Source organism: Plecotus auritus (assembly GCF_963455305.1).
Source record: "Plecotus auritus genome assembly, chromosome: 9".
Lineage (NCBI taxonomy): Eukaryota > Metazoa > Chordata > Mammalia > Chiroptera > Vespertilionidae > Plecotus > Plecotus auritus.
Genome location: NC_137783.1, coordinates 108,155,606 through 108,182,475, shown reverse-complemented (window position 1 = coordinate 108,182,475; position 26,870 = coordinate 108,155,606).

The window sequence follows — 26,870 nt, the reverse complement described above, 5'->3', positions numbered from 1 at the left end:
TTTTGGCTGCCTTTCTGTGTTTGTTTTTATGTGTTAGGTAGATTTGCCATGTCTTTCAGTCTTGGTAGGTTGGCCTTATATAGTAGATTTCTTATAGGGCCTAGTGCAGGGGTGGGCAAACTTTTTGACTCGAGGGCCACAATGGGTTCTTAAACTGGACCGGAGGGCCGGAACAAAAGCAGGGATGGAGCTTTTGTGTGAACTAATATAAATTCAAAGTAAAGGAGCGGAGGGGAGAGCAAGAGAACCCTCTGCTCTTTCGGCTCTGCGGGCCGGATAGAACAGCCGAACGGGCCGGATCCAGCCCGCGGGCTGTAGTTTGCCCATGGCTGGCCTAGTGGCACAGCCTCCCTAATTACCAGAGCCAGGAGTTCCAGGTGTAACCCCTGATTTGGGTTGTGTATACCCTCCTAGATTGAGCCTTGATTGCTGTTGGCACATCAGTGGGATAGATTGACCTCCAGGCTGATTGGCTATGAGGACCAGCCATGACTATAGCAGAAGAGTTGCTCTGCAGGGGCTGACCACAAGGAGCAAAACTCGCTTCAGTGGGGTTCTAGTGCCTGCCTAGTCTTCCTCCTGAGTGTGTTGCTTGTGAGGTGGTTGGGCGATACTCCAACATGGTCTGAAACTGGCCACCAGGTGTGCTGGCACTGGGGCCTTCCAGGAGATGCAGGCCAAGGTCCTCTGCCATCTGTGCCCTGCCTTGGACCAGCCGGCATGAGCTACAAAGCAATCTGAAGATGGCTGCTACTTGTGCTGGGCTTGGAAGTGCCTGGGAGAGGCCAAGCTTCAAACTGAGTCTGGCTGCCACTAGTGCTGGGCCTGGGGCCATGTACGTACACCAAGTCCAGATGCTGTTTGTTTGGGGTTTATAGACCTTTGAGATAATTTAGGAATGAAGATGGGCCATTTGTATGGAAAAGCCACTAGAAGCTGCTTGGGTGGGCTTCCAAATTGAGTGGGGTAGGGTCTCAGGGAATCATCAGAGTGGGGTGACCAGTGTTAGCCAGGCTGATCAAGACTCAGATACAGCACCTGCCTGTGCCTGCCAGGGAAGGGCTCAGCAAAGGAACAACAGCTTCTGCCAGCACTTCTGTCTGGGAGAAAGCTGTCCCTCTAGCCCTCACTCCAAAGCCAGATGATTCAAAACTCCCCTCACCCCACCAAACATGTCTCTAGACCAGGGGTGGGCAAACTTTTTGACTCGAGGGCCACAATGGGTTCTTAAACTGGACCGGAGGGCCAGAACAAAAGCAGGGATGGAGTGTTTGTGTGAACTAATATAAATTCAAAGTAAACATCATTACATAAAAGGGTATGGTCTTTTTTTTTATTTCAATAGTTTTATTCATTTCAAACATTTTAACAAGAAGAATGTAAACACTAATTATTATAATTTGAAACTTCAAAAAATGGAGGAATCATAGCACAATAACATACCTTATATTGAAGATGGCAAAGGCAAAATAAAATTGCCTAACAAAGGAAAGGTACAAAAGCCTTTCAAATTAAACTTAAATATAATAAAATAATTTAAAACTAAAACAAATAGAAAAGAACAAAATGTGTAAACAGTAAATTAAACATTTTCTTTAGTGCAACTTCCAAATTATGCCCGGGACGTAGATGTAGATGGCAATGTAGACTGGGTTGAAAGGTTTTTGGTCTTTAAAACATCAACTTCAGTGGGAACAGTGTTGTTGGTCTCCTTTTTAGCTAATGCTCTGATACTGTGCTCTCCAGGGGTGTGTCTCCCTCCATCACCACGATAACGTGTCTACGCATTCCCAGGGTGATGTCGGGGGACGCGTCTGCGGGCATTACAAGGAGCCTCTGGAAGATTGAGAGGTGGTTCTTTCTACTGAATGGGCGGATATAAATCCGCCCACTCAGAAGAAGGAGCTGTGGCCGTGTTTCCCATGTTAATACTGCTGCTGGTGAAGGAGCGGAGGGGAGAGCAAGAGAACCCTCTGCTCTTTCGGCTCCGCGGGCCGGATAGAACAGCCGGACGGGCCAGATCCGGCCCATGGGCCGTAGTTTGCCCACGGCTGGTCTAGACCTTTCGGGCAGCTGCCCAGTGCTGGAGCTCAGAGTGTGGAGTCTGTCAGAGAGTCTACTAATGAGCCATAAAAGGAATTCTTCATTTTTAGTACTGTAATTTTTATTTCTAGGATGTCCATTAGACTCAGTCTTATAGTTTCATTCCTTTGCTGAAACTCCATCTGCTTTTGATATTGTCCATCTTTTCCACTAGATTCTAAAACATACCGCTTTTAGTTGTTTTAAAGTTCCCTTCTGATAGTTTCAACATCTGGATTATTTCTGATTCTGGTTTTATTGATTGCTTTGTCTCTGACAATGGGCCATTTGTTTCTTGCTTTTTTGATGTCTCTTGTATTTTTTATTGACTATCAGACATTATCTGTAGAACAGTAGAGACTGAGATGAATACAATGTACACCTGAAAACAGGCATATCTCTGGTTCTGTGGAACCTTTAGTGTGTGGGATTGAATTGGGAGTTGGCCGGGGTTTGTTGTTATCGTGGTTACCTTCAGCACATCATAGTTTTCAAGTTCCTCTGGAGTTGCCTTGTGCTTAGGATTGGAACTAGGATGCTGTCGGATTTTTCTCAGGAATTTCTTCTTTTCCTTTAACCATCCTCTTACTCCTTCCCCACAGAAGGACTCACTGTCCACATTCTTGCTCCTCCCCAGTAGTAGACTGACGACTCAGTGCTGTGAGACTCACCAAAGGCGCAGGGAGGTGTTCTTTTTGTTGTGTTCCAGCCTTGGTCTTAGGCTAGCACTGTGCCTGGCCCTCACAGGTGGGAATTTTTCCGCATTCCTGCCCCTCCTTCCCAGGGAAGCCAATGTCTGCCTTCTGTCTGTGGTGCACCTTGCAGCAGATGGGATTTCCTTCCCTCTTCCAGTGGAAAGAGCCCTCTAGTCATCTTAGTTTAGGATGTTGGGCCTGGGACAGTTTCTTGTTCTCTACCAGAATAGAGATATTTTTCTTTTATCCTTCTGTCATCAAGCAGTGGGGTTTTGCCTGTGCCCTTGGGGGCAATAAGGTATGATGCTCTGCCCAAGTAGCTGAAGGGTTTTGTTCCCTATGAGAGAAGGGTCTTGGCAGGCTGACAGTGCTGTGTGCCTTTCCTCTAGTAGTTGCTGAACCTTCCTGCATATCTGAACTCCTGAAGGTGACTCCCAATAGTCTCTCACCCTTCTCCCCATCTTTCTCGTGGCTACCTGGTAGAGGTGCATGAAAGAGAACCTAATGGTGTGTTAAAACTCTATTGAGTCTGAAGCTCTATACTACCATGCTAGGCAACACTTGCCTGTAGGCAGTTATTAAACTCCTAGCTGTTTTCTTCTTGTCTGTGTGAATGGTGGCCAGTGGCTCTTCCTCCTGGGCTCTGTCACAGGTGACCCAACCCCTGGTTTCATCTCTCTTTGGAGGTGCCTGTCCCTCCTGTGGATTCAGGGTACTTAATTGTCCTCCAACCTCAGATTTCTGATGGGTACAAAATCTGGTTTGCAGTTTTCCTGGCCCTTTGTTGTGAGGATGGGAGCAACACTGTTTCTAGTGTTCTATATCTTGGGCAGTAGTGAAAACTCCCTCCTTCATTCTTTTTTTTTTTTTAATTTTCTTTTATATTTTATTGATTTTTTACAGAGAGGAAGGGAGAGGGATAGAGAGTTAGAAACATCGTTGAGAGAGAAACATCGATCAGCTGCCTCCTGCACACCCCCTACTAGGGATGTGCCCGCAACCAAGGTACATGCCCTTGACCGGAATTGAACCCGGGACCTTTCAGTCTGCAGGCCGATGCTCTATCCACTGAGCCAAACTGGTTAGGGCCACTCCTTCATTCTTAATAAAATATATCTCTTTGCTAAATCTTTCCCCTTCCCTGCTGCCCTTCGATTCCGTTCTTCTCTGCATACCCTCCAACTCCATTCTCCAAAGTAAAAGATTATACCTGGCAGTGCAAGACCCTCCTTAGAGGGTAAGGATGGGAAGAAACTGAAGGAGAAAGGCAGAGTCTTGTTAGTGGGCAGGGCTTAGGAGAAGCCTTTCATACTCATCTACACTAATAAAAGAGTAAGATGCAAATTGACCACACATTTGCGATGCCCACCAGCCAATCAGGAGTGAGTATGCAAATTAATCCAACAAAGATGGTGGGTTAATTCGCATACGTAGGCACCAAGTGGCTGGGGGCGGGGCGGAACACAGGTGTTCTGCTCCACCCCAGCTGCTCTGGGCCTCTGGGCAGCGTGGGAAGGTAGAAAGGTGGCTCTGGCTGGAGCGAAGGTGGTGCCAGCAGCCAGGGGAAGGAAGGCCCATTCTTGCATGAATCTTCATGCATTGGGCCTCTAGTATGTTAATAATTTTGTCCTGCCACAGATTTAAAAAGAGTTGTTACTGGGATGGACACAGGTCACTATGCAGGGTCCCTGCCTGCCAAAGGGAATCCTGTGAGTTTCTCCCCTTACCTTCCTCATCGCTGGACGATGGACTAAGTTGATTCACATACTAAAGTACTGAGGAGGAGGGAAGATGAGAAAAAGCTGAATAGTATGGGGTTGGAGGAGTTTTCAGGGTGTTGGAGGAGAGAGAAGCCAAACCAGGCACAGGGTGGATGTGGCTCGGAGAAGGAAGTGGCTCCTGAGAGCTCTGCATAAACTCTGGATTCACATTTCTCATCAAGAACATCAGGTACAGAACGGGTTATTCTATGGCCTTGTCTGTGGAGGTGCACTTCTTAAATGCAATGCCGTGCTGAGACTGAACCACAAGTGCCCGTGGCTTCCCAAGGGTTACACTGCAAGCTGCCTGCACAGGTACCAGCTATGTTAACACTTTATAGATGAAGAACTGGAAGGTCAGAGATGATAGGTGACTTGTCCCAGTCACACAACTAAGAAATGTCAGAGCTTGGACAGAAATCCAGGCAGCTCTGGCTTTTAACCTGAGGTCTTTCAGTCTTGCTGCTCAGTTTTCCTCTGATTAGCCACTGACCCTGAGCGTGTCCCTGCCCCTCTCACACTCCCTGACCCCCAGTCCACAGGACTAGCTAGGCTTTGCCTCAGGGCCGGCCGGCCTGAGCCTGCGCCCTACTCAGCTCTGGCAATTTCAGCCTCTAGAAGCATCTCCCCTGCCCCCATCAGTGAGAAGGAAAGTTCTTTGCTTCCTGACACTCTCCAGACAGCCAGGCCCCAGGGGTTGCAGCCAAGCGGAACCCCTCTGGGTGCCCCCAGCCTGGGCTCAGGGTGTGTTCCCTGTCACAGGCCAGGAATGTGGACATCCAAGCAGCAGCATCAGACACGCTGGCTGTCAGCCGAGCCAGGGCCTCTGATAACTGACAGGAGTGCAAAGAACCACTAGAGAGGAAGGCTGGGTCGAGGGAGCACAGTTCAGAGTCGTCTGAGGTGTGCAGAACTGAGAAGGGCAGCGGGGGATGACAGCCTCGGGTAGTCTACTGTCTAACAGGCCTCAGTTTCCCCATAAGTAGAATGGGGTGAGATTTCTTGTCCTGCCTGCCTCATCAGGCAGCTGTGCGGAAAGCGAATGTGGTTGCTTGTCCTGCCCAGCCCAGTCCACCTCAGAGAACTGCAGGGAAGCCAGGGTCCCGGGAGCACAGCTTACACCTCCAGCTGGTAACAGAGCTGGGAACGGATTCCAGGCCCCTGCCCCCCAACAGGGCCCTCTGCCCCAGTTTCAGTGCTTTCTGTCCTAAACACACCCAGAGAGGGGGGACAGCTTCCTGAGTGGAGGGCCAGGATGAGGCAGAGTTAGTCTAAGGATGGCTCCGGGAGTGCTGGACCCCGGCTCAGTGCCGCCGCTGACTCACTGGGCAGTCCCTCCTTTTGGGGCCTCGGTCCCTGGCGTTGCCGCACACGGCACTTCTCAGACTTTCACGTGCTTGTGAAGCACGGGGTCTTGTTAGTAGGCAGATTCTGAGTTAGCAGGTCTGGAGCAGGGCCTGAGGCTCTGCGTTTCTGACGAGCTTCCAGACTCTGCTGATGCTGCTGGCCCTGGGACCACATTTTCAGAAGAAGGGCCTGGAGGAGCCCTAAGAGCTTCCAGGTCTGGCCCTTGCAGGCTGCTGGGCTCTGGGATGCCTCCTTTTCCTCATCCCAGGGCTGTCCAGAGGTTCTCAAAACCCCTCCTTGGGGGTGTTTCCTCCTCCTCTGGGATTCCCCCCACCACCTGCTCCTGCTCCACCTCCAGGATCCAGAGGTCTCAGGTAGCTCCTTCCTCCTGCTGGGACTTGCTCAGGAACACCCTCCTCCAATTTGCAGGAGACACAGTCCCATCTCCACTGGGGATGCGGGGAGCTCATTGCACAGTTACCCAGCCCCTCAGCACAGGCCAGGGGAGCAGGAGAGAGCAGGGCTCCCAAGAGCCTCCCAGCCCGGGGCCTGGCCCACTGGCTGCTGGGCCCCTGGGCTTCCTGCCCCCCCCCCCCACACCCACCCAACAGCAGCAGCTGCTGGAATGAGATTTATGTGGATGCCATTGGGATTTTGTAAAGAAAAGAGGGTGTGTGTTCATAAGGAAGGAAGAAAACCAACATTTATTAAGGTTCTATTGTGTGGCAGACACATTTGCAAACATCACTTCCACCCAACTCTTAGCCCTGGAAGGAACACTTGCCTTGAAGGTCATGGTGAGGATGAACTAAGACGAAGCCTGTGAAACTCCTGGGTGACTCGTCAATGATTTGAGGAGCAGACAGAGGCCAGCCTGGCTTCAGAGCACAAAGAAAGAGTAGGCTGGGTGAGCAGATGAGGGGTTGTCCAGCTCTGGCGGGGCCTGCAGCCCTCAGGTGCAATTAGACTCTTTGGAGGAGTAGTGCGAGTCTGATAAAGAATTGGGCAAGTTTTGGGCCAAATCAGATTGTCCAGAAGTACAGTTTGGCCATTGAGAGGAGGTGGACAGAAGGGGCACGGCTTGATGTGAGGAGGCTTATGGGGGTCCGAGGAACCTCCCGTGAGGTCCTGTCCACCTCTGGGACCTTGAGCTGGACAGGCTGTGTGGAAGTCTGTTGTTTGTCTATACCCTCAATATATCTTCAGCACATTTGTATCCACTGTTTGAGTGGCCCTGTCAGAATCCCAGACGGGGACAGCCCGACCTCCCCTTTGGCAGATAAGGTCTAAGGAGCACCAAAGGCTTCCTCAAGATCACCCTGGATGAGTCACTGGCTGGGGGTGGAACCAGGCTCCCGTAGGCTGCATTGCTGCCAGGACTATGGGGCCTGGGAGGGAGAGAGGCCGGAAGGCCGGGGTCCAGCCTGGGTCAGCCAGCGTCCATCACCAGGAGCATCACTTGGCTGGCCTGGCTCAAAATAGCTCTCCAGACACAAGGAAATATTTTATCTTACTCTGTTTTCCCACCAAAAAAAATAAATAATAAATAAACATTTCCAAATCTCAATGGGGCCAGACTCCAAAGAGGGGGAAAGGGAACAAGAACATGCCCGGCCCCCCACTGAGAAGTTCTGTTTCTGTCCTTTTAGTTCCTTTCTTGCGGGTCAAGACTTCGCTTCATGACATGAGTGAGGAGACTCCCACGGCTTTCCCAGTGGTGACTGGCTTTCTGTTGGTGTCGGGCTGTCCTTTCCCAGAGGTCAATCATGTCAGACACGGTGCTGCTGGCGGGGCCACTGAGGAGAAATGAAGTACATGACACAGCCCTGCCCTCAAGGGGCTTCCGAGCTCCTGGGTAGCAGGGCTGGGCTTCCCCTCTCCCTGAGAAGCCCTTAGAAACGGGAGGAGAGGACACGAATATTCACTGAGAGCCAACCATGCCTGGTACATTCCAGACACTTCCATAAACATCATTCCATTTGAGCTTCACAACAAGCCTCGAGGTCTATACGATCACTCTCCGGGAGACGAACACTCTCACACCTCAAGAAATGAATGTTTTTCTAATATAATCAAATATCCAATGCGTTGTTTCCCTGGTTGTCTTTTTAATGCGTTTGCTTGAATAAGGATCCAAAACAAGATGCAGGCATTGCCTTTGATTGTTTCTTAAAATTCTTCTTAATTTCGAAACAATCACAAACGCGAAAAGTTGCAAGTACATTACAAAGAACCCTCCTTCCTGTGAACCTTTTGAGAGTGAGCTGCGGTCCCGGTTTCCCATCACCCCCGAATCTGTAACATTTCCTACAAACGAGGACTGTCTTCTCTATAACGACAGTACGACCATGAAAACCAGCAGGTTAACAGAGAGTCATTGCTATCATCTACTCCTTGGACCCCATTCAAGGGGTCAATTGTCCTAATAATGTCTTTTATAGCCTCAGCATCCAATTTCAGACACACGTACTGTATTTAGTTATGGCTCTTTAGATTCCTTCAGTTGGGAAAAGTTTATCAACTTTAACTTGAAAAATATTTTTAATTAAATGTATTGGGGTGACATCGGTTAATAAGATTACATAGGTTTCAAGTGTACAGTTCTATAATACATCATCTGTATATTGCATTGTGTGCTCACCACCTTACTTGACTTTTTAAAGTTTAACAATTTGGAAGTTATTTCGTAGCTAGCTCTCCCTCATTTCGCGTCTGTGTGACGTTTTGGCGTGATGACCCGTCTTTGGCAGGAATATCACGGGAGTGACCCTGAGCTTTCCTTGTTGCCTCAGGCGGTGTTTGATTTTGATCTGCCCCATTGCTGGTGATGATTAAGGTGATGTCTGCCAGTCTTCTCCGTGTGAAATTCTCCTTTTCTCCTTTGTGATTTTACAGAGAGAGTCTTTGAAATGCTGCAAATACACCATTCCTCATCAGACTTTCAATTTATTTATTTGTTTATATCAGTATGAACTTATGGTTTTGTTTTATTCAGTGGGAGTCACTTCAAGCTGGCTCCTGTATCCTTTTGAAAAGCCCCCATCATTCTTTGACTACTTCCTTACTTTCTGGCATAACAAGATGTTCTTGGACATTTCCTGTCCCTATCCTGTAATCAGGCATCTCTAAGGAAATGTAAAATAGTGATATTCTAATTCTATTCTTTGTTTATTAGCTAGAATTCCTTTATTCAAAACAAAAACTTCCCTTGCAGCAAGTACACTGGTTCATTTTCGTGAGGCACAATTTAATTAGGAAGTCAGGATAAATGTCTGAGTCTTTCCTTTGACTTGCCAGTTTTCAGAATAATGAGCTAGTTTCCTAGCATCCTCTAAATGTGATCAAGAAGGGTTTTTAAATTATTATTATGAGCTTATCACTTTTTATGCTTTAAATCTATTTGTTATTATTGTTGTTGATTTTCAAATGATCCCGTCTTTGGTCAATGGGAGCCTGTCTTGGACCTTTTCCTTCCATATGAATCTAAGCATGAGGAAACAGTGAGAAAGGTCATTGGGCATTTTGTTTGAGATTGCACTGAGTCTTCAGATTAATTTGGAGAGAATTGGCGTCTTCAGGATAGTGAGCCTTCCTATTCATGAGAGTGGTGGGCCTCTCTGTTCCTTTAGGTCTCCTCTAATGCCTTCCATTGATGTTTTATTATCAATCTTGCACATCTTTTGTTAGACTTATTAAAATATATTGTGTATTTTTATTGCTAGCACAAATTACCTTTTAAAAGTACAGTTTTCTAATGGAAAAAAATGGAAAAATGGTGGTATATAGAAGTGCAATTGGCTTTTGCATGTTGATTTTACATCAGACAAATTGCTAAACTCTCTAAAATCTAATAGTTTGTAGATTATTTTGCTTTTCTATGTAAAAATTACATTAAATCATAATACAAATCATAACACAGTTTTGTTTCTCCCTTTTCAGTCCTTATAAGTTTATTTCTCTCTCTTTTTTAAAATATATTTTTTTATTGATTTCAGAGAGGAAGGGAGAAGGAGAGAGAGAAAGAAACATCAATGATTAGAGAATCATTGATCGGCTGCTTCGATGCCTTGCCCCTACTGGGATGGAGCCCACAACCTGGGCATGTGCCCTTGACCGGAATTGAACCAGGGGCCCTTCAGTCCATAGGTGGATGCTCTATCCACTGAGACAAACCGGCTAGGGAAAGTTTATTTCTCTTTTGTCTCATTCAATTTTCTGGAGTCACTAGTACCGTGTTGAATAGAAATGGCAATAGCAGGCATCCTTATCCTATTCCTGTTTTTAAAATAAATATTTTTAACATTTCAGATTTTTGTTTTTGTAGATATCAGGTTTAGAATGTTGGTTTATATTACTAATTTGCTAGGAGTTGCATTTTTAACCATGGATGGATATGTTGAATTTTATGTTTTCTATATATTTATTGAAAAAATTCTATTTTTTTCTCTCTTAATCTGTTAATAAGGAGCAGTTCATTGATAGATTTGTTTAATGTTGAGCCCTGTGGTCAGAGAACATGGTTTGTGATGAAACAGAGTCTTTGGAATTTGTCGATACTTGCTTTATAGCGCAGTGTAGTGTCAGTGTGCAAAGGCTGTCCACATGTGCTTCACGCTGGGTTTATTCTTCAGTCATTGGATGCAGGGTTCTGGGTCCATGCATTAGGTCTCTAAAGTCTTACCGATGCTTTTGTGTTTTTTACATAATCTATCAAATCCTGATAGATTTCCTACTAAATATATTATATATGTATATATTACATGTATATATTATACATCTATTATATCTATTAAGTTATGTTATTATGTGCAAATGAGTTAAACAGTTTTATATCTTCCTGGTGAATTGAATCTAATCATTTTGTAATGGCTTAATTTATCTCCAGTAATGCTTTGGTCTTCAAGCCTGTCTTGTCTGATATTAATCTGGCTAGTCCAGATTCCTTTTGGTTAATATTTGTCTGTCCCATCTTTTGACTTTCAACTTTTCTGTGCTCTTTGAGCTAAAGTTTTTACTTACTTTAACAATCTTCTTATTATTGTGATTACTGATGTATTCAATTTATTTCTACCTATAGCACATAGTAAGTGCTTAGGAAATCAGCGATTGTCAACCCTTGGTCTCTTAGAGGCCTGCTGGGTTAGGGGGTAGGATAGAGTAGTGGGGCCTCTTCTCACTATTACCCCTTAGCCTGGGAGACCAACAGGACATGGTTTTTCCTGAGAAAAGCATGGCGTTTCCAGAAAGACTTCACTGAGAAAACCCCAACCTAGTCTGAGGCCACATACCTGTTTCCTAGAAACTAGATGTGAGTGAAACTCGGCCGGTGCCCGAGTCACAGCATTCGTTTCCTGTTTTTCATCCACGAGCTAATAAAGTTATTTCCTTCGTATGCTGCACTGCTGAGCGGGAAGGTCCCGCTGCCTCAGGCTTGAGGCCAGCGTTATCCACCACTCGGCTCCAAGCAGAGGGAGGAAGTGGCCTGGGCTTCCTCTCCGTCAGGATTGTCAACTCTTCTCCCACAGGTGCTTCGAAGGGATGGGGAACCATCTCTACCCTGGCAGTCTCCAAGGCTCTGTCCCCTGGAGCCCTTTGGGATCACCTGACCCATCTGTCTGGTCCTCCTGGAAGTCCCCAGGATGCCCGACCAGCACCTCAAATCCCACATGTCCCACACAGACCCCCTCTTGGCTCCCCATGTTCTTCTGGGTGTTCTCCTGTTCCCCATTTCTGTGGTGCTATCACCGTCCACCTGGCTGCTCAGTCACAGGGCATCACTGTGCCCCCTGCCCAGTCCCTGTAGCCCGTCAGCCAGCCGTCTTGGTCTGGGCTCCCAGCCCATTCACAGCAGTAGGGGACGGGGGGTGGGGGAGAGGCTCTTGTCTGGCCCAGTTCCATCTCCCGCTTACTGGAGGATTCTCCAGGACAGGGGTAGGGTGGATTCATCTCTGTGCCCCAGCATGCAGCACAGAGCGTGGCATGGGAAGACTGCTCAGCAAAGTTTATTGAACAAATGGATGAATAAATGGGCAGACCCCTCTGCAGTCTTCTGTAGGATAACTCCAGGCTACTCCACCTCCCCCAGCCATCCTTCCTGGTTGTGGTTTCCAGAGCCCTTTACCTCCTGCCCCTTCCTCTGAATCTGCTTCCGGCCTCCACTTTCTGCCCCACCTGTGGAATCCAGCTGCGGACACTATCCTGGCCACTGCTCGGGCTTCCTGGCTCCAGCTCTGGGGTGGCATGGTCCTGCACAGCCAATGCTGGCTGTAGATGCCAGGGCTGTTTGACTGAGTCATTTATTCTTTTCTTTTTAAAGTATGTTTTTATTGCTTTTTAGAGAGAGAGGAAAGGAGAGGGAGAGACAGAAACATCGATCGGCTGCCTCATGCTCACCCCCCGCCGAGGACCAAGCCCGCAACCTGGGCAGGTGCCCTGACCAGGAATCGAACCAGTGACCTCCTGGTGCATAGATCAATGCTCCACCACTGAGCAACATTGGCTGGGCCATTTATTCTTATTCATGCAAATGTTCGTGGAGCCCTGAGCATGTGCCATGCACAGTGGATACAGCGCAACAAAGGCAGACAAGGCCACTCCCTTTTTGAGGTTTACTCACCAGAGTGGGGAGCAGAGGACCCAGCAGTATCCAGGCACTAGCGATGTCCAGGTGAGCTGGGCACCTACAGGTGGGTGGCCTCATGGTAATGGGACAGCAGGGCTGTGGGAAGCTTGTGCAGGTAACAGCCCAGGCAGCTGGCCAAGTTGCAGGGCTGAATCTGGCTCCCAGAATGAAGTGTGGCAGAAGGATGGAGGGCAGTGGCCTAGGGGGGCAGGGTCGGCTGCAGACAACCCAAACAGATGGTGGAGTGGGGTGGTCATGGTTTGGGAGTTACGCAGCCCTGACACACTGCGGGAGCTGCTCTCTGAGCCCCAGTTTCCTTTTCTGTGGAATGATGTTAATAATCCTCCCCTCACTAGGGGATGAAATAAATGCAAACCAGGAAGGGCATTTAGCTCCTGGCACTTATGAGGAACTCAAGCCAGAGCCTGGGCAGGTGGGGAGCCATAGTCAGTCCTGGAGCATGGGGCTGGGACCCGCCTTCCCGCCTCTGTTCAGGGGTGGAGGGGGAGGAGTTCAAGAGGATTAGGGTGAGCCCTGTCTGGGTGGCTCAGTTAGTTGGAGCATCATCCCATACACCAAACGGTTATGGGTTCGATTCCCAGTCAGGGCTCATACCTAGATTGCGGGTTTGATCCTCAGTGGGGTCTTGCATGGGAGGCAACTGATTGATGTTTCTCTCTCACATCGATGTTTCTCTCTCTCCCTTCTTCCCTCTCTCTCTAAAAAATCAATAAAAACATATCCTTGGGTGAGGATATTTTTTTTTAAAGAGGATTAAGGTGAGGGTAAGGGGCAGAGGGCGCTGGAAAGATTCAGTTCTGAGCTGGGCAATTTATGGGTATGAATGACATCCTCACAAGCCTAAGGTAGAGCTTGTCTCTTCCCAGGAAACCAAGGCTCTAAGAGGAAGGGACCTGCCACAGGGGAATGGCAGAGCTGGGCTCAAATCCAGGTTTGCAGACCCCTGCTCTCATGCCCCTGGTCTTGCACTGAGGTTGGGGGCTTCTTCAAGGCCCGCACATCCTTTCTCAGAGATTTATGGCCCTGGGTGGGCTGATCTGGTCCTCCCTGCCCTGTCCTGTGCTGCTGCATTTTTTTTTTTTTTTTTACCATTTTATTCATTCCTGACCTGTTCATCTTTGTTTCCCAGGTCAAGTGTGATGCACCCAAAAGTTGCTGGTATTGCTCCCGCATTGGCACAGGCCAGCAGCTCCAGGACACTTCCTAAAGAGCAGTATTGCATGATCAGGAGAATTACAGCACAGCCATAAGAGCAAGATGTTGAGGAGAGGACTCCGACCAGTGGGGAGCGGGGAGAGGGGAGGCCAGGCCTCTAAACCTGCTCTGCTGTGAACTAGCTGCGTGGCCTGGCCAAGTTCTTGCCCCTTCTGGGCCTTGGCTCCCTCCTTGTACAAAACGACACAAAGGGACACAAAGGGACACTTTCTCCCACAGTTCCAAGGCCCCTTCTGTTATCAGCCTCAGCCCTCACCTCCCTGAGCCAGGAGGCTGGGTGAGCAGTTCCCCGTGCTGAGGAGGGGAAGCAGTGCTTCCCAAGGCCCTCTGCTCCCTGAACATTTTGTCTTCTTGTCCACCAGACCCTGAAAGATAGGGCTCCTGGCTTTCTCTCATTCATTCACTCATTCATTCATTCACTCACTCATTCACTCACTCTTGTACTTAATGAGCCCTAGTCTGTGCCAGGCCCTGTGCTGGGCTGGGGACCTGCCTTCCAGGGGCTCCCAGTCTGGTGAACAGTCAAAGCCAGGTAGACGTGGTGGCACCTCGCTGGGCCTGCAGGGACCAGATGAGATCCGGAGCCCTCTGCCCTGCAGAGGGGTGGGGTGGGGTGGGGTGGGGAGTGGCCTGTGGTGTGGACAAGCTGTGGCAAGTGCTCCTCTCCTTCCAGCTCTGTCTCCTCATCTGCAAAGCAGGCGTGGATAACAGCAGCCGCCCCATCGGGCTGTTGCGAGGAGCCAGGGAGGAGGTGCATGTAAAGGACCGAGCACAGCTGCTCAGCAGACTCGGTCTCCTGTGAACAGCTGGGTGGAGTGGCCCCTGCTGGGAAGTGCTGCACTTACGTCCGTCCATCCTGCAGCTGCAGGCTTCCCAGCACCTTTCAGGGGCAAGCACATTTCAGGTGTGGCCTTGCACCCGAATGGGCTGCTCAGTGCTGCGAGGCACTTCTTGAGAACCTGGAGAGATGCTTATCTCCACCGGGCTGCGGTTCTCAGAAGGACCTACTGTTGCTTGAGCATAAACCTTGGGTCGGGGACACAGAACAAGACCCAGGCCCCTCCCCCCAGATCCTTGGTGTCATGGGAAGGAGACAGGTGTGAAACTGCAAGTGTGACCCCAGGGCCATGTCTCCAGCAAGGGTGGGAGGTGCAGAGCTGTGGGAGTGATTCAGTTCATGGATGGAAAAGATTGAAACTGAGGTAACACACTGTTATGGCCAGTTCTGATGTTTATTCTCCCAATACCACCACCGCCACACACACACACATCACATGCACACACACTCACACACACAAACAGGGTTTAGGCATTGTGTCTACAATCCCCATTTTACAGATGTGGAAGCTGAGACTTAGAATAAGTTTTCCACTTGCCAAAGATCCCACTGTTGGTAGGTGGCAAGATCAGGATTTGAATGCCCGTATGTGTGAGCTCAGAGGCCACCACACTCCACTCCACAGTCTTTCTCTCTCCCCTTCTGGGGACAGGCCCTCCCCTCCTTCCCTTTTCACCAGCTCATTCTCTGACCCCCTCTAGGTTTGGCCTGAGGCTCCCTCCCCTTCCCTGTCACAGGCCTCAGGCAGGGACTTCCTGGGCATAATCCCCAGGAACGCGGTAACTTTGTAATCCCCGCTCCTCCCACAGCCACAGCCTGGGAAGGTCTTCCTGCTCAGGTACAGCCCAGGTACACAGGCTCCACCCTGGGGTGTGGGTGGGACAAAGCCTCTTTGTTCCATTGTCTGCCACAGAGGTCCCACCCTGAGCAGCCTGGATTTGGGGAGGGCCAGGGCAGCTGTGCCAGCCGAGCAAGGGTTTGCTGATGAGGCAGTGGAGTCCATGAACCCAGATTTAGTACCAAGATCCTCATCCCACCTTCAAAAATCCCCATGCCGGGGCCGCACCCCAGGCCAGTTCAACCAGGATCATGGGTGGGGCCTGGGCACCAGCATTCTATGAAAGCTCCTCTGGGATTCCATGTGCAGCCAGGTCCATTTTAGTGGCTGTACGTTGGTCCCCACGGTCTGGCGGGGCGCAGAGCCTGGATAGTATTGTGCATGGACCCTCAAACCTGCCCACCACACTGGTTTTGTATTACCTCGTGTTATGGTTGAGTTTTGTCTCCCGCAAATGCCTATGGAGTCTCGATCTGTAGCCCCTCAGAATATGACCTTATGTGGAGACTGGTTGTTTGCGTGGTAGTCAAGGTAAAATGAGCTCATTGGGGTGGGTCCTAATCCAGCATGACTGGTGTCTTTACATAAAGGGAGAATTTGGACCTAGACTTGCACAGGGAAATGCCATGTGAAGATGGAGGCAGAGGCTAAGATGATGCTTCTACGTGCCAAGGACACCAAAGGTTGCCAGCAAGCCACCGGAAGCGAGAGGAGAGGCACGGACCAGATTTGATATATTAGGTTAAACAAATGTGTTATTAAAATTAAGTTCACCTGGTGTGTTTTTCACTCTCATCCTGTGGCAACCGGGGAAATAGAACATAGTCTGTGGCTCACATGGTACTTGATTGGACAGCACTGCTCTGGAACTCAGAAAGGCCATTCCCAGGACATGTTCCTCCTGGTGGCTCCCAGGAAAAGCAGCTTTGGAATTCGCCCTGAATTCCTCTCCACCTCAGCCCCTGAGGAATGTCTGCCTGCAGATGACCTCGGGTTCCGGACCCACAGAGGGAATTCACTCACTTCTCCCCAATTCCCCGCGTGTCACGCAGCCTCCCAGGAAGCTGCCCCAGACAAGGGGCCTGTGTCATCGCGGAAGGGCAGCCGCGAAGCCTGCAGCACCCTGCTCAGCCTGGAGCTGCCCAGCTGGTTAGAACCTCAAGGCTGTGTGGGAACTTCCATGGTGTCACTTTCTCCGTCCCCGCAGGCCCCAGGGATGTGGCTTTTCCTGGACCCAGGCCCTGAGTCAGCTCCAAGGAATCCCCTCTTCTCTCAAGAGGGCTTCGAGGGTGAAGAGCAGGGTCATGTGACACTTAAGAGCATGGCTTTCGGAGCCAGAGAAATCTGGACATGAAACCAGGCTCTGTGTCACACTAGCCACACAGGCAAGTCCCCTCTTCTCTGCACCTCAGTTTCTTCATTTATGAAATGGGCATCACCATTGCACCTGCCTCCCAGAGTTGTTGGGGACTCATGTCATCATCAGCGCACGGTCCCCAGCCCAGCTCCTGGTTTGGAGTGAGTGGGGGTTGTTAGAGGACAGGGAAGTGTGAGGGATGTGGCTTTTGGACACAGCTCTCCTCAGCTAGCCACAGAGAGGAGGCAGGTGCCAAGGGGGCAGGGCCCGGGGTGGGAAGGAGGTGGTTGGACTGTATGTAGTTCCCTTTAGATCTTGGGCTGTATGAAGCCCAGCTGGCCATTTCCAGATGAGGAGATCGAGGCTTAGGAGGTAAAGTGACTTGCGAGGGCGGGTGCTTTGGCTGCCTGTCTCCGAAGCCAGTGCTCTGCCTACCACGCCGCATCATGAAGGCTGAGGCGGTCTCTGGGGGAAGTGGACTCAAGGGATTTTGAGAAGAAATAAGCCAATTGTGGCCCCTTTCCCACTGGTGGTGCTGAGCCTTTGAAAGAAAGTGTTCACAAATCCCATCCTCAAGTGGGTTCCCGAAGCAGACCCTGAGCCACGGACCGAGGTGCAGGTGCTTCATTCGGGAGGTGACCCCAGGAAGCAGGGAGGGAGAGAACCCAAGAAAGAGTGCTTCGATGGGCAGGTCACTGCTGTGGGCACCCTCTGAGCTGGTGTACAGACATGCACCAGGCCTTTAAAGCCGGGAGGCAGGAGCCTGGGGTGTTTGTCCAGCCTCCACCCCTGTGGGTCCAGGATCTCAGGCACAAGTCCTCTGCTGCTGACAGGAGCTCTTGGATAGAGAGAGGGAGGAGAGAAGCTGAGGCTGGGCTGCTATGGGAGAGGCCGTCCACGGGTCAGCCTCAGCCCCCTCCCCAACCCCAGCTGGGGGAGGGGCTCTTTGAAAAAACTTTCAAACTATGTGATGATGCTCATGACAGTTTCAAAAGTATAGATATAGATGACATAGATATATAGATATAGATATAGACATAGATATAGGTATAGGTATACGTATAGGTATAGGTATAGGTATAGGTATAGGTATAGATAGATAGATATGGATGTTAAGAAGTAACCTGAATATCCAGCAAGGGGGGTTGGCTTAGTAAATTATGATGCATCAACACAATAGACTATTCTGCAGCCAATATGAAAAAGTGTTTGGGAGGGGATGGTGAGGAACAAGGGCTAGTGCACACAGTCCCATGTCGATGGTACATCAGTTAGGGGCCCATCCGAGAAGCAGAGCCACAAGTGATGAACATTGAGAGAAGATTGCAAGGAAATGGCTTATAGAGTGTGGGGCTGGCTTGGCAAGTCGGAAGGACTCAGTTTTGGACCAGTCTGAGCTTACCTGAGGCCATGGAGCTGCATCAAGCTGGTACCACTCTAGCCTAAGGCTTGATCCTTTCAGAGCTCCCCCTCCGTCACCTCCTGTGACAACAGACCTCAGGTGGCCAGGGTGGGGGCCACTGTCGCTCCTCTTTTCCACATCCATCACTTCTGGGCTCAGAGCCTGGACTGACACACCGCAGTCCTCTCCCCGGCTCACTCCCAAGCTGGGGCTGGGTGGGAAGGGCTGGGGGGGAGATAAGGCCTGAACACATGGGTCCCATCAGTGACCTCACTCTGACTAGCCATCACTAGACTTTCCCTGGCCTTCAAAGGTCTGGCTGAGGCTGCCCTCACCCCAGATGTGGGATTTATAGAGTCTCCAGTCCCGCCCACCCAGGATGGACCGACGCCAAATAGAAAGTGAGTCAGGCTATGATTGCTTGTGTTACCTTGGGCAAGTCTCTGTCCTTCTCTGGGCTCTCTGGCCGTCCCGAACTCTAACATGGGAAATGTGTGATTATGTCAGCCTCTGTTCGTCTTGGGGTCAGTGTCCAGAGTTGAACTTCCCAAAGCAGAGCTGTGTGGACATAGAGGTTGGGCAGAGAGATACAAGCTGGGGCAAGCTAGCCTGGGGCAGGGGCATTTAGGCCTGCAGTCTGATCTGTCCCTGGCTGCCCCACACCTGTACCTTGTCCTAGGCTGAGCCCACCAGATCCAGGGACCCTGTGGGATCTACCTCTTAGGCATCAGTGCCAAACCCAGGGTTGGCACAAAGGGGGCACTCAGTGAGTAGGGAAGAGAGAGAGGGGGAAAGGAATGGAGAAAGGAAGGGAGGGAATAATGGAGTTAAAAGGGAAAGAGAAAAGAGTAAGACAGAAAAGGGAAAGGAAAGAAGGCATGAAGGAAGGAAGGGAAGGAAAAGGAGAGGAAGTGAGGGAGAAGACGAGGGCGGGAGGGAGTGATCGAGTGGGTGGGAGAAGAGGCCGTGTCCTGAGTCCGTCGTCTGTGTAGTCCAGTTTTGCTGCTGGCTCAGAACACAGAGCTGGAGGGGCAAGCCCAGCCCTTTCCACAGATGCAGGAGGGGAGGGAGGGTGCATGAGGTTGTGTGGTGAACAGAGGCAGGGACAGGACCAAGGCTCATGTCCTGTGCTCCTCCTACCTCCCAGGACCACCGCAGAGAAATGGTTTCCTGGAGCCTGTGGGAAGGTGATTGGGGAGGAGGGGCCAGGGGCTCTAAGGCCCGGTTCCAGAAGGGAGGCAAGAGGAAGGGTGTCCTTGGTAGGTTGTGCAAGGCAGGGGCTGGGCTCTGAAAGGTCAGTGGGCAAGAGCCAGCGTCTCCCTGTGTGACCGTGGCTGCCCCAGGACTGGCTGCAGTGCGATCTGGGCTCGGGAGCTCCCGCTGCTCCGAGACGTCCCATGTCCTGCCAGCCTCCCAGCTCCTCCGGCCTGGCATTTTCTCAGCCTTGTTCTATGCCTGTTGAGGCTGCCCCTCTCCATCCCCTCCTCCTCGCTCCCTCTCTTGCTCTCCTTTGCCATCTCTCCTTCCTCTGTCGAGTCTCCCCAGCTCTCTGCTCCCTCCCAGGGTCCACCCCTCAATGCCTGTCTCTCCCAGCCTGCTCTCTGTCTGTCACTGCATTCGACTGCCTCCCGCTGTCACATCTGCTTTAACTCATTCTGTCTTGCCCCCGCTCTGTCTCAGTGTCTCCCTCTGTCTCTCTGTCACCCTCTGTCTCATACCCCTCTTCCAAGTCACCAAAGGCCCCGCTGGCTGCTGTGAGCCGTGCTCCAGCCCTTCCCCTCGCCTCCCTCCCTGGACTTGCCCACCTCTGGTAACAATTACTCTGGGCTGGAATGGAATCCTTCAGTGCCCTAGACAGACCCACAGGCAGCACATGGGGACCAGATGGCGACAGATTCCTCAAAAAACTAACCACTTTGGGCAAGGGAGCAGGCTCAGGGGAGGCCAAGCCAGCCAAAAAAACAAAGGCCCACAGTCCTGCCAAACCCCACCCAGGAGCCTCTTGGGCTGCGCTAGCCACTAGATCAGGAGGCACAGGGTGGTGGTGGTGCCCAGGGCATGACACCAGGAGCAGCCAAAGGCGGAGGAGCAGAGCCACCAGAATCACGTGGTCCTGCTGCCAACTTCACAGGTCACAGACAACATACCCCTAGGCCCAGCTCCACCTCTTCCTGGCTGTGTGACCTTGAGTAAGTCATTGAACCTCTCAGTGTCTTCACCTGTAAATCAGAAATAATAGTAGTACCTGTCACAAAGGGTTAATGGGAAAATTAATGAGTTAATACATATAATGTACTAGCACAGGGCCTGGCCAGAGCAAAGGTTCAATCAATGGTAAATAATAAATAACCTATAATAATAAAAGTGTAATATGCTAATTAGACCAGATGACCTTCTGGATGAAGCCAGGGCTGCAAAGGAAGCCCAGGTCCCAGGTGCCAGAGGGAAGCCGGTGCTGGCAGCCAGGGGAAGGAAGGCCTACTCTTGCATGAATTTCATGCATTGGGCCTCTAGTCCTATCTAATAAAAGAGTAATATGCAAATTGACCATCACTCCAACACACAAGATGGCCACCCTCATGTAGTCAAAGATGGCTGTCCCCATGTGGACACAAGATGGCTGCCACAAGATGGGAGGGCAGTTGCGGGCGACCAGGCCTGCAGGGGAGGGCAGTTAGGAGGGACCAGGCCTGCAGCGGGGGGGGGGGGGGGGGGGGCAGTTGGGAGGGACCAGGCCTGTAGAGAAGGGCAGTTGGGGGTGATCAGGCCTGCAAGGGAGGGCAGTTGGGGGTGACCATGCTGTTAGGGGAGGGCAGTTGGGGGTGACCGGGCCAGCAGGGTAGGACAGTTGGGGGTGACCAGGCCAGCAGGGGAGGGCAGTTAGGGGTGACCAGGACGGCAGGGGAGGGCAGTTAGGGGCGACCAGTCTGGTAATGGAGTGGTTAGGGGATGATCAGGCTGGCAGGCAGAAGCTGTTAGGGGCAATCAGGCAGGCAGACAGGTGAGCAGTTGGGAGCCAGCAGTCCTGGATTATGAGAGGGATGTCCGACTGCCCGTTTAGGCCCGATTTCACCAGGACATCCCTCAAGGGGTCCCAGATTGGAGAGGGTGCAGGCTGGGCTGAGGGACAGCCCCCCCCCCATGCATGAATTTCATGCACAGGGCCTCTAGTATAATATAATAATAAATAGTAATTATTAATCTTTCTAAAGCATAGCTCAACTCAAACCACTTGCTGTTCAGAAACCTACTATGCCCCCAGTGTCTCCTGTATAAGTCTAAGCCCGCTCCAAAGATCCATTTTCTTCCCTCATCTTCTTCAGCTGAGCACAGCTGGTCTCACCCTCTTAGATCTAAGGCGTTTTGTTCACTGGCCCCTGTGTCTCTGCCCACCCTGGAGCAGCTAATTTTCCCTCTCCTGCTGAGAACTCCTGACCATTACCATCCACCCCCTCAGTGTGGCCTTGCTGCAGGCTCTTTCCATCCAACTCGCTTGGCCATCTCAGGCGGCCATGGCTCTCAGTGTGGCCAGATCCCACGGACGCCCACGTGCAAATCTCCAGGCTGGACCTCTCTCTCGGGCTCCTCACCATCTCCAACTAGTGAACCCCTTGACTTGCACACTTAGCTTGTCTGAACCAAAACTTGTGATGTTCTCTCCAAACTTTATTCTTTTCTGTCTCCCACGGCCCATTGCCCAGACCAGGAACCTTGCAGTCAGTCATTCTTTAGCCCTCACTGTTTCTCACACCCCACATGCAAATGTCAGCAAGTCCAATCAGCTCAGCCTTCAGAAACGCACTCTGATCTGAGCCACAACCCTGCTCTGGGCCACCACCATCTCTCACTGTGGCTCTTTTAACAGCCTCTCGCTGATCCCCACCGAGGCCACCTCTGCCTCCTCCAGGCTCATCTCAACTCAGCAGCCTGTATGACCCCTTTCAGAACTGTACTCTAGAAAGGGTGTCTTTTACTGGGTGTAAATTAGGTATTAATGCTAAAAGAAATGGTACAAAGAAGCAAATGGACCACATCACTCCTCTGCACAAACTTTCCCAATGACTCCCATCTCACTCTTTACAATGGTCTAACTCTATAGGGACCATGTCCGTGTTCTGCAAACTGTGGGCCATGACCCTTTCCTAGGTCAGGAAATCAATTTAAGGATCATGACCAGCATTACTTTATTTATATAAAATAAAATAGAGTGTATACCCATAGTAACTAGGTATGTTTCATGAAATGATTACTTTGGTGTGTTGTTGTTTTTTTTGTATATGTATGTTTGTACTGAATTGCAATATCAGATTTATTTCTTACTGTGGATTATAATCAACAAAATTAAGACACTCCTCAGCCCTGGTACCCTCTTGTTGTATCTCTTTCTTTCCTGCCTCCTCACACTGCTGCAGCCTCACTGACGTTTTTGGCTGTTCCCGTGTCGCTCCTGGCGCCATCCTGCCCCAGGGCCTTTGCTGCAGCTGTTTTCTCTCTCTGGCCTATTCCTCCTCCAGATATTCCCATGGATCTCTCCCACGTCCTCCTGGTCTTGACTCCAATGTCAACCTCCAGAGACAGGCCTTTCAGACTGGCTTTTTAAAAATAGACTCGATTCCAGTGTCCCCGTCATTCCCTCGTCTCACTCTTTTCCTTCATAGCACTTAGGACTACCTGGAATATTTTATTGATTTCTCGACTTCTTTCTGCTGGAAGGTCAGTTCCATGAGGGCAGGGACTGTGTCAGTTTTATCCCGGTGCCTAGAACAGTGCTTGGCACACAGGGGACACTGATTGGCTAAGTTACCACTGAATAATTGCTATCTTTGCCCTGAGGAATACAGTGTGGTTTAGACAGCCTCTCACAGTTCTGTTTAAATGGTAAAGTTCCTGGAAGTCGCCTCCAATCCCTACTGAAAGGAGAGAGGGCCCACCTGAGGATTCACTGGGGTTCAAGGCCTGGGGACACTGCACCGCCTCTGGCCTCCCCGGAACCTCAGTGGGAAGTGGCACCCTCTCCAAGCTCCAGAGCCCCTCTGCTGGAATTCCCTCCCGTCCTGCCGAGATCCCGGTGGCCTGTGCAGAGCCCTTGGGCCTGGGCCCTGCTGAAGTCAACAACATGGAAATGCTGTGGTTGGGATGTTTCCTCCCAGTTGGCAAGCCTGTGGGCTGAGTGCTCCAGCCGAGACAAAACAGAGAAACCTGAACCAGATGGATGGTGAGAGAGCGGCCTCCTCGCGTGGGAGGCTGCCTCGCTGGATTGGAAACCAGCCTCACCATAGCGCCTGTCCCCCAGCCGGCAGCCAGAGAACCCCCCGGGGAGCCCACACCTGCCCCCAGGAGTCCGGCTTTGTGGAGAGGAAGGGGGAAGAGGAGAGGACCAAACCTCCAATAGCTGAGGGACAGAGCCAGTTCTCTCTACCAAAATGAGGGTGAATCACAGGCTCAGAATGCCAGGAGGGTGCATAATCCACTTCTCCATTTCACAGGCAGGGAAACTGAGGGCAGTTAGGGGAGCAACAGCCCCAAAGTCACACAGCAAGCTGAGGCTAGAATCTGCACCCTGCCACCTTCAGCCTGGAGGTTTTAAACGGAGCAGTTGTAGGGTGGGCAGGCCGGCGGGGTGGGGGTTGGGGGGGGGAGGCTGGGGGCAGAGCACTCCCCTGAGCCCATGGCATCGGAAGGCCTCAGGGCCCACGTGGCATTTGAACGAACTCTCTATAGATTTACCGGATTTCAACATATAACACAGGCATTCCTTGGGAGTGGGGGTCAGAGGGGAGGCTGGGTTAAGCCCAGTTTCAGAGGCTCAGAGGTGGGAAGCTCATTTGGGATCCATGTGGAATAGTGTGGCTCATGTCCAGATTGCGTAAGGGTGGGGAGTGGTTGGAGCGGAGGCTCCAGGCCTTGTTTGGCAATCAGTTAGCCTACGAGCACTGGAAGAATTAGGGGCCAAGGACTTCAAGCTTGGAAGAATGAGGGGCCAAGGGAATACAGGGTGTACTACCTGGGAGTTTTCCTTTACCCCTCTCCCCCCTACTCCCATCACTGTCCCTACAGGTGGCTGTCTCTCCTTGCCAAGTACTGGTGCTATTTTAAGATTCGGAACCTGCCAGTTGAGAGGGGCCTGGGCTTGGGGCCCCAGCTCCTGCAGAGAGGCCAAGGGTCTGGGAAGCAGGCGCAGGGCCTGGGAAAACAGGCCATCAAAGCAGCCTGGGCAATTCCCTCTGGCCATGGAGAAGGGAGGGCTGCAGGGTCACAGCGGACGGCTAAATATAGGGACACTAGGAGGTGGAAGTGGTTCCTGCCAGCCGCAGGGGGCCGTGCAGTTCCTTCTCACAGGAGCAGGGATGAGGCTGGCAGGAATGGTGTTTGTGAGAACGAGCTCGGAGAGACAGGCCAGCCTGTGGTGAACTCAGGCTCTTGAAGGACCTCAGTCTGGATTTGGTGTCAAATCTTCGCCCACGGCTGGAGTAGTGACAAGGGTTACCCGCCTGCATAATTACCCTTTCATTCCAACCATTATCCATTGGGCTCCTATTCTGGGCTAGGACTTGTGCTTGGAGCTCAGGCTCAGAAACCTTGCTCTTAGGAGCAAACACTTTTGTGGGCAGACAAACTTGTAAATGGCCAACCACCTTGTGGGTAAATGAAATAAGGACTGACCCTAGAACATCAACCTCTTTCCCACTAGAATGTGAGCGTCCAGAAGGAGGGATTCTTATCTGTTTGGCTCACTGCTATATTCCCAGCAACCCCTAGGTCAGTCCCTGGCATATAGTAGATGCTCACTAAATAGGTGATGAGTAGCTGAATGAATGACTCTACCCAGACAATAAGAACAGGCTTTATGGAGGGGTGGCCTGGGGGTTGGCTCTTGAAGAAATAATAGGTTTTAAAGCCAGTCCACTAGAGATGGGCATATCAGGCAAAAAGACTTGCATTAGAAAGACACAAAAATGTGTGATGTACTCAGGAACATTGGATCTAGTTTTATGTGGGACCCAGGCAGGTGGGAGGAACAGAACCTGACGGGCTGTGAGCATGGCCAACCACCCTGTTGAACAGTCCAGAAGTGTCCAAAATGGGGTGCACAAGGGATCCGTTCATGTAGAAAAAACATTCTAGAACTTTTATTTAGATTTATTTTTATCTTTTTTAAGGAAGGAAGGAAAATTTAAGCTCTACTAATCTACACTAATAAAAGAGAAAGATGCAAATTGACCATACCTTCGCGACACCCACTGGCCAATCAGGAGTGAGTTGCAAATTAACCCAACAAATATGGCGGGTTAATTTGCATACACAGGTGGGCAAGATGCAGGCGTTTCGCATCGTCCCAGCCACTCCGGGCCTCTGGGCAGCGTGGGAAGTCGGAAAGGCGGCTCTGGGCTGGAGCAAAGGCTGTGCCCGCAGCCAGGGTAAGGAAGGCCCATGCTGCATGAATCTTCATGCATCGGGCGTCTAGTTTATATATATAAAAGCCCAGCGACCAGAACGGTGGAATGACCGAATGACCAGTGGTTATGACACACACTGTGGCAGCCAACCAGCCTGATTGCACCCCCACCCCAAGGCTGGCCTGGCTCCCGATCAGCCCCCGACATCCTGATCAGGGGCAGGGCTGGCTGGCCAACCGCCCACGGACCCTCCCCACAGCCAGCCCGGCCAGACCCCACCTCTAGTATTTAATAAATAGACTGACATCAGTGCCCTCACCTTGTCCACACCATGGTAGGTCCTGTGTCCCACATCCCAGGTCTCCTGAGGAAAGAAGCGTGGGTTCCTCCCTGTGGGCTTGGTTGACAACAGTTCCCCCCAACTGCCACCCGCCCTCACCCCCTCCCCTCCCGTGAGGCCTTCAGTTAGCCTGCCACAGGGTTCATCCAGGCACTTTCATTCTATAAAAACAAAGTCTTCAAATGGAGCATTTTTACAAAACTTACTATTGATAGAGGTAGGAGCACATCAATCTTTTTTTTTTTTTTTTTGGTACCATGTAGAAATTTGCTGGTTATAGCTAAATCCTTAAAAGAGTTACCACCTTAAACATGAGTTTTACCTTTTTCTTTTATGAAAAAACAAATGACCCAAACATGCTGACTCTTTCTGTGACAAGGATAACTATCTAGCAGATGCTAAAAAAGGTCGTATAGGTAAAGATGTTGTTTTAAGCTTGAGTAAGAAAGTACTGTTGTGGTTCAGTGGTTGAGCATTGACCAGGAGGTCACAGTTCAATTCCCAGTCAGGGCACATGCCTGGGTTTTGGGATCATTCCCCAGAGCGGGGGCGTGCAGGAGGCAGCCAATCAATGATTCTTCTCATCATTGATGTTTCTATCTCTCCCTCTCCCTTCTTCTTGGAAATCAATAAAAATGTATGTGTGTGTATATATATATGTATGTATGTGTGTATGTATGTGTGTATATATATATATAGTAACCACCTTGGAAAGGAACTCATGTGATAGAGACAGATGTTTTGGAATTATTTTATCACTGAAGTGATTGTTAGAACAACCTGTTACAACTAAACATTTAATAAAATTTTATAACCTTTTAAAAAATCTACATACAGACATGCTCTACTTAACATCATGGCTAAGTTCTGAAAAATGCGTCATTAGGTGATTTCATCATTGAGTGAACATCATAGAGTGCACTGACACAAACCTAGATGGTACTGCCTCACACCTA